Source organism: Hyperoodon ampullatus, assembly GCF_949752795.1.
Source record: "Hyperoodon ampullatus genome assembly, chromosome: 13".
NCBI lineage: Eukaryota > Metazoa > Chordata > Mammalia > Artiodactyla > Ziphiidae > Hyperoodon > Hyperoodon ampullatus.
In genome coordinates, this window is record NC_136926.1 from 63,629,257 (window position 1) to 63,638,075 (window position 8,819).

The following is an 8,819-nucleotide window of genomic DNA, read 5'->3' on the forward strand; positions in this document are numbered from 1 at the left end:
AAATGTCTATCAACAGAAGAATGGACAAATAAATTGTGGTATATTCATACACAGAATGCGAAAGGCAGCGGAAATGAATGAACTACAGTTACATCATCCTAGGTAACCCTCCAAAATCTTCTACAGAGTGAAAGAATCAAGTCACAAAAGACTACATACCATATGGTTCCATATTATAGCACACATAGGTGATAAAACTGGAAAGAGAAGCAAGGGAGTGATTAACACAAGAGTGAGGATAGTGATTCCTCCAGGCAATGCGGAGGAGACAGAAACCAGGAGGAGCACAAGGATGCCTCTAAGGTCTTCTTGACCTGGACAGTGAGTGCACAGGTGTTTTTTATTATAATTATTTAAAACTTACATATGTTTTGCATACTCTTGTGTAGATGACATATTTCACAATAAAAATTAGTCTTATTATGTTTTAGTCAGTCATTTCTCATATATTTAATTTTATAAAAAACTAAATTAGTCCAATCATTATACATCAGTATAACCCTCATCAAGTATTTTGATTTTAAAATAAATCCCTGGTTCTGTTTGCCTTTTATAATGAATCTGCCGGGGGATGGGGGAGAGTGCAGAGGCAAAAAAAAAAAAAAAAAAAAAAAAAAAGATATTAAGAGCTCTGGTTAATCAAGATTCCACTGAAAAATCCTTTCTTTTATAACAGTCCTCATATGTTATTCAATTTCCGATCTTTATTATGACCTTGAAATGGAGGATTACACCAACAATAGCATCAACTATTACCTGCCTGAGAGGGGAAACAGTTTGTTACTCAAAAGACTAGACTGTTGCTAGCGACTCTATTTGGATGTGTGACAAAGGATTCTTTAATTTAAAATACATTGCACCGGGCTTCTCTGGTGGCGCAGTGGTTGAGGGTCCGCCTGCTGATGCACGGGACACGGGTTCGTGCCCCGGTCCGGGAAGATCCCACATGCCGTGGAGCGGCTAGGTCCGTGAGCCATGGCTGCTGAGCCTGCGCGTCCGGAGCCTGTGCTCCGCAACGGGAGAGGCCACAACAGTGAGAGGCCCGCATACCGAAAAAGTAAAAAAAATAAATAAATAAAAATAAAAAAATAAATAAAATAAAATACATTGCACCACAAAAGGTAAGGCTATGCAAAATGTAGACAAAGCATTCTCTTTTTACATACAGAAGAACCTAAAATTTCTTCTCTCAAAACCCAACTTTTATGAGAGGCACCTAATATTCCATAAAAAAATGTTAACTCCATTCGGAATTCCCTAGCGGTCCAGTTGTTGGGACTCGGTGCTTTCACTGCTGGGGCCTGGGTTCAATCCCTGGTCCGGGAACTAAGATCCCAAAAGCCATCCGGCCCGGCCAGAAAAAAAAAAGTTAACTCCAAAGGTGATTAAAGAATAAAATATGAACAAGACTAGAAAAACAACAAAAGAATTGTACTGTTCAAAGAAAAGAAAAAACTGTCCAACTAGAACCACGGTCATAAAAATATTGATAATTCTAATCTTTATTGAAGGGTCCACAAAGACTTAATGTTACACCAAAGCACTTCCATCAGTTCCATAGAACATACCTTTTAAACTCTAAAATGCTCTTATAGAGCTTATCTGAGAGTGATTGAGGCCTATAAGAACATAACTGAGGTGTACCACTCAAACCTCAAAATATACTTCTTCAGTTAGCCCCACTACAGGCCTCTACCACTTCTGCCAGGATCTCTTTTCTTGTCTAAATCTTTATAATACTTGTTACCGGAACTACAAGTTAGTACTTGATAAACTGTAATTGTAAACTATTAGTATCACCCCAGAAAACTGAAAAGGCTTCAAAGCTGGTCCATGTTTGTTTATATTGAGTCCACCTCCCACCATCTCGCATGGCTTGAACAAGTTATGTGGGATATACTTTAGAAAGTCATAAACAATTGATATTGGTACATATTCAATGCAAAGAAGAAAAGTAAATTCTCTCTCATCCCAAAAGGAACTCTTCAAGATACTTCAGAGGACATCTCCCCTTGAATATTCCAGGGGCATCTCAATCCAAGTCCTTGTTACCCTCTAAGCTGCTCTTCATCCTGCAGTCCTTATGAGGGAATGGCAGCACCATCAATGTAGATGTACCCACCACTCTCCCAAGCCTTCTTCCCAACCAGTCAAGGGCCAAATCAAAGCATGTCAGTGCTACCTCCTGTACAGTCCTGAATCCACTCACTTCTCTTCACTGTTACTAACACTATCTTAGTTTTGAAATCATCTCTCATCTAGCCTATTTCAACAACTTCCTAAATGTCCTCTCTGCTTCGACTCTTCTCCCTATTTCTAGCTCCAAATCCATTTTTCGAAATGCAACAGTGCAGTAGTTAAGTACAAGAACTACGGAGTTGTACATGCCTGGATTTGTACTCACTAGCTGTGTGCACGTGGGCAATTTTCTTAACATCTCAGCCTGAATTTCTTCATTTCTAAAGTAGAAAGAATAACACCTCTAATGGTTGATTGGAAGACTAAAGGAAGTAATACATATATTGTGAAGTGTTCCGCACATAGAAAGGCTGGGTTATAGGTCATATATGCGTATTGGGGGTGGGTGTGTGTGTGCTGGCGGGGGGGGACATGATGGATGTGTCAAGGGCTACAAAAATCACAGGATAAATATGATACAGTCCTAAAGCATTAGTATAATTTGAGGATATGGGAAAACATTTTATACCAAAATAAGGATATACTATGGCCTATCATTAAGAACGTGCATAAATATTTAAAACTGATTTCAATATAAATTTTCTCCTGGGAGGCTGAGGCTCTTCTGAATATGTCTCTGGACATACTTATACTCACCCCCTGGAGAGTACAAATTCTCTTTTCTTCCCCATATGCTTCCAGTGAAAAAGTCGGGAACCACACTGCATGCACTCACTCAACAAATGTTATTATGCAGTCACTCCCCACTGCGTCCAGGATAAAATATGAACAATGTACACTGGTGTCCAGAGCCCTGGTTTACCTCTCCAACTCGTTTGTGTCTACTCCTGCACCAAAGTTCAACGGCACTGCAGTCGCCCACCAGTCCTATACGTTACCTCCCTCATCGCTGGACTTTTGTCTGAAACCATTTTTGCTCCCTGAATTCCACCACCCCTGTCGCCTACATCCTCCCTTTCCCTGACCAATTCCTTCAGTCCCTGGGTCTCAGACAAACATCACTTCCTGTTTTTCCTGAGTCCAACTCCTTTTCTCCCAAGGCTGGGCCAGGACCCCCCAGCGTGCTCCATTAGTACACTCCTCACTCTGTTCCATCCGTGGAGCCCTGTGAGTCAACGGGCTGTTGCGTTTCCCCCTATACTACTGATCGCTCAATAAAGAGTTTTTAATTAGCTAAACTCATGAATCCCGGCCTCCATAACTGGAAGGATTCCACGAACAAGGCTCTTTCAGCACTAACTCAACTGCAATCCCCTCCTTATCCCGGGTGTGAAGGGGCCAAGACTGGTCACACACCCTCCCCCATCGCAAGTTCCAGCACCTGGCAAACGCCAGACTGACCCGAAGGGACGCCGGCTTCGAAATACACTTCAGGGGCACGTTAGAGGGAAGGACTAACACCCCAGATTCACCATCCGCCCCGCGCACGCGAGACCTGGCGTAAATGCGGCTCGCCCCGCGCCGCGCACGCGTGGTGGCGCCACGCCGAGGGCCGCGAGGGGTGGGCAATTCTCACACAGCGAGCGCCCGGTTGGTCCGGGCCCCAGGAGGGTGGTGGCCTAGAAACCCAACCGGTATGTCCCCAGCCAGCTCACAAAGAAATGCAGCCTCCAGACAGGCGGGCGCTCGCCTGTCCCAGTGCGGCTCCTCACCGGGCTCCGCACGCCGTCCTCAGCAAAGGCAAACGCCCCGCTAGCAGAGAAGTCAGCACAGAAGCTCCGCTCCGCAGCGTCCTTGCCGGGGAAAAACGCGCCGCTGCTGCTGCCTGAGGACGCCGGAAACTGGGCTAAGGGCCGTGCCGGAAGTCCCGCCTCTCCGCACATGTCTCCGCCCCATCCATCCAGGGCTACTTTCCGGTTTCGAAGACCAACTACGGGGTCTACTACTGCTCATTCCTCACCGTGTAACAGAACGGTAAGTTATTATCGAGACCTGCTCCCTCAAGGGCGGGGCCTATTGGGCCTGGATGCAGCAGGAAAAACAAAAACTTCTGCCTTTGCTCAGTAGCAGTTTCTCATTCTACTGCAGTGTTGTCAGACCAAGTATTATTACCTTTCTTTGCCGCCACCCTTGCTCACTCCACCACTTCTGTTTTCCAGTCCTCACAACAGGGCAAAAAGAGGTCTTGGGGCAAGGAACGGTGACTTTATTTGGAAAGCCAGCAGACTGAGAAGGTGGCGATCCGTCTGAGTTGGAATTCAAGGCTTATTTTACACTGAAAGGAGAGGGGTGTGGCTGGTTGTTGCAGACTTCTTGGTGCCAGCCAGACCCCAGAGGGGATGTGATAATCCTTTGTTCTTTTAGCTGTCCACTTAAGTCAGGTCACCATGTTCCTGTCAACCTCCAAGAAGACAGATGTTATCCTCTGTCCTGCAACTTTTTCTCTCTACAGGAATGAAAAGTATGACACCTTTAAAGCAGCGGTCCCCAACCTTTTTGGCACCAGGGACCCAGTTTCGTGGAAGACAGTTTTTCCACCGACAGGGTGGCGGGGGGCTGGTTCAGGCGGTAGTGCACGTGATGGGGAGAGGCACATGAAGCTTCGCTCGCTCGCCCGCCGCTCACCTCCTGCTGTGCAGCCCGCTCCCTGACAGGGCAAGGACCAGGACCCCTGCTTTAAAGGGCAAGCCTGGGAGGCAGAGCCTTGAGAATGGGCTGTATTTCAGGCTTTGGGCAACATTCCCTTACAAAGGTGCAGAGTCACCATAACTAAGAGCAGACAACAGAGCACACAGATTAAAGGAACAGATCCAATATGGAGCCAGGTTTGTTCTCCCTTACACTTCTCACCCATTCTCGAGGGCTACCTCAGAAGTCATCTCCTTCATACTTCCCTTGAAACACCCAATCTCTGAAGTCATTTCCTGCTTTCCTACTTGAATAGCATCTGGCACTTATTGCTGTCTTTTATTAACCACTACCGCTGGCAGCAGTGTCCCTCTTTTCTTGCATCAGCTATTCCAAAACTTTACGCTGTCAAGTTTCCTACCCTGCCTCTCTGAGGGACAGCTACCACAGGTCTTGCCTGTTATCCCTAGGGGAGCAGTATCTTGGGATTCATAGAACCACCTCCCTCACTGCTCCCTTCCCACACCCATGTTGGGAGTCTCCACTTGTCTTCCTTTGATCCAAATAAATTAAACCCCTTGAGTGCAGAGACGGTCATCCTATGCACTCTATATGAAAATGACTAAATGAAAAGCTTTCAGGAGCAGTCTGACATAATAGGCTCTAGTTTACATCTATGGAACCCCTTGACAAAACTACTGATCTGCCCTTGACTGGGGACTCATTTACTGCTAGAACACCAACATCCCCTCTGCCCACTGCTGCAGTCAGCCACGTCGTAAGCTATAACACTTTCTGTTCCCTGGACTAGGGACCCTTTGCTTTTCCTCCTCACTGGGTCTGGAGGTTGTTTTCGTCTTATATTTACTAAGTCTGAGTTTTCTGTTTCAGGGCCTACTTGGTTGAAGGAAACAGAAACTGATCCTAGTTTCCCCTTCAGAATTAGGAGCTGTCTTTGACCAGATTAAAACACCACCGAAGGTGGGTAATATTAAGACATGCATTTTTCTAAATGCTTACTCTGGCTGCAATATGGAGAACAGATGGGAGAGGTGCCAAAATGTGTGTGAGACCAGATAAGAATCTATTGCAGGGCCACAGAGAGATGCTTAAACTAAAAAGTGTGGAAACAAAGCAAACGAAACAAATTTAAGAAATCTTTAGGAGGTAAGAGAAATTGGTGGTAAATTAGATTAAGGGTAAGGGAGAGGAAGGCATCAAGATAATTATTAGGTTCCAGGTTTGGGCAATTGGGTAGTATGGTGTCATTCACTGTGATGTGGAATAATGGAACATGACTATTGGCTTCCTCCTTACCAAAAGACTCAAATGGCTTTGCCTGCCAAAGGGCAAGATGAGTAAAGATGGGATGGGACCTCAGAAGGAGAACTTGAGAAAGAAAAAGATGGGATAAAGAACCCAGAGGAGCAGAGGTGTAACGAAAACAGTATCAGAACTAAAACAAAAAGAGTAGAATTCCACAACTTACCTTGATCATTAGTATCAGTGGACACTGCCCACTATGTGTCCCAGGTCCTTGCACAGATGTTTTCACTATATCTGACATCTAATGACCAATTAGGGGCCAAGGAAAATTTTAGCAAAAATGATCCATTTTGGTTGGTATCAAAATTTTATTATTGGTAATAACTTTGAAGCTGCCAGTAAGAAAGTAATTTATTTCACCAAAAACATTTTACTTCAAAAGAACATCTCTTTGATCTAGGATCAAAGGTCAGTGACCTGGAGATTATATATATATATATGTGTATATATATATATATATATATATACATATATATATATATATATGTATGTATAATCTGGAGCAGACTTCTGTTCTAAAACAGTTATTGACTAATTTTACAGAGGAAGGAACCAAAAACAACTGAGGTCTTAAGAAGTTTATTTAAGTCATATGATAAAACGTGCTAGCATACTAGCAATATCCTACCTCCTATTTTACTCAGATGTATTGCTTTGTCTCAGGTCATTTCATGAGTACACACACATATACACACAAGTGATTGCAAATATCTATAGAGCACAGATCAACGTGCCTGCTCTACCTAAAGCAAGGATTTTTTTTTAAAAAAGATACTTCATAACCATGTTTTTGAAAACTTAGGGTTTCATGGAAGTGCCTTAGGAAGCTTGTTAAGAGTGAGGTGGAGGCTGAACAGTGGGCCTATGGGTCCCATTCCCGCTTCAACTGATATATGGACCTGCTCCCATCTATTTTAGATATTGGACAGTTACACTTCTATGTTATTATTCTTTTGAAAATCCAGTTCTGTTAACAATCAAAGTTTGAAAACCACTGTACTTGATTAAGGACTAGGGTGTGAATTTGAGTATGTACACACTACAGCCAAGAGCCTTCACCACAGGTCATAGGCATACAGACACAGGGTCAGAATACACAAGACCATTAACACCACAGATATTTGGAGTCCAGAATAATCACAAATTGTTAATCCTGATAATGGCTAAGGGGGAAGATGTTGGCAGGCAGGCAGGCACTTAAGTTACTGTCTACTAAAACAAGATGCTGTCGTTACTGAATTGCAACTTCTCTGGATAAACCAGGGTTAACCTGTGAAAGCTTACAGACCTGTCTTCAGGCACGGTAAACCTAGAACTGTGCAAGAGTCCTTTAGAGATGAAATATTTTGATGTCCATGCTGCACTTTCCTCAGAACCACTTTGCTACAGAAAACTCTGATCCTGCCCTGCTATGACTGCTCTCCACTGGAGTGTGAACTTGGACAGTATTCCGACAATTAATGAATATAAAGGTGTGTTGTAATGTCTTAATGAAAATGGTATCAGGCCAAGGTCTCTCTTTGCTTTCTTTTTAAAATTCTATATGGCTCACTGCCTGTGGAGAAACAGGAGTGCCCTCAATTAACTGCTACTTTTGAATCTGTTCAGCAGCTTAAACTTGAACTTGTGCATCAGATCCTTCTAAGGCCAAAAGAACATTGCCTTTAAGTGCCAAATATGTTAGTTACTCCCATGAGCCAAGTAATCAACTTAGGATCCCTGGTACATTTCTTTGGTTCAGCTGCAAGGCCCCCCTGCTCAGAGATCTTCCGCTCTTCCATCTCCAGCTCAGGCATGGCCAATAGGCATCCAATACCTGCTCCAAAGTTTTAGAAGTAACTTAAGTCATAGAATCAAAATTGCTCACGAGTCTTCCTGATATATGTCAGCAATTCTGTTAATTCATTGAAGAAAAAAAAAAAAGGAAGAAAAAAAAAGGAATGTGAATGTTTACTTTCATTAAATCTGTACTCAATGATTTTACAGCAAAGAACATATATAAGTGTTGCACACAAAATGAAATTAATTAACAGACAGGTTATATACTGAAGTACAAAAACAAGTGTTTGACTTGGAAACTGAACTTTATTTACAAATGTTCTCCTATAGACAAAGATTCCATTCCACCCCCTTTCAAATATTATAACTAATACTTCCCAGAAAAATCATTTACATTGTTTTAATCTTTCTGCATAAAACAGTATTATGGCATAAGCAAATATGGGATGGTCTAAGACATAAAAAAACAAAAGACAATTTATCCACCATGAATGCTCTACTGACTGACAGAATGAAGAATTACAAATCACACCCCTTAATGTGCTACTCCAAGAAACGGAAACGTGATAATTTGGGGAGGTAAATGCTTCACAATAAAGTCTTCTTACTGTTTAATAAAGTCTTCTTATGGTTTAATGGTGATTGTTTAGGATTGCTCCTGCAGGCTGCTATTTATGCTGATTTTAAAAAATAAGTCATCACTGTTAAAAAGGGCATAGACTTTTCTATACAGATTTTTTTTTTACCTATGGAAATATGTAGATACTGACCCGGTCTCATCATTCAGGCCAATTAATAAAATAACAAACGCATGAAAAGAACTTAAAACTTAAATAAACAATCATCATGTGACTAACCGACTTACAAAATTAGAATTCTCCCAGAAATCAGAGTATTGCTCTTCAATAGTTACTATGAATTTGAATTTTTCATAGCTGAGACAGTAT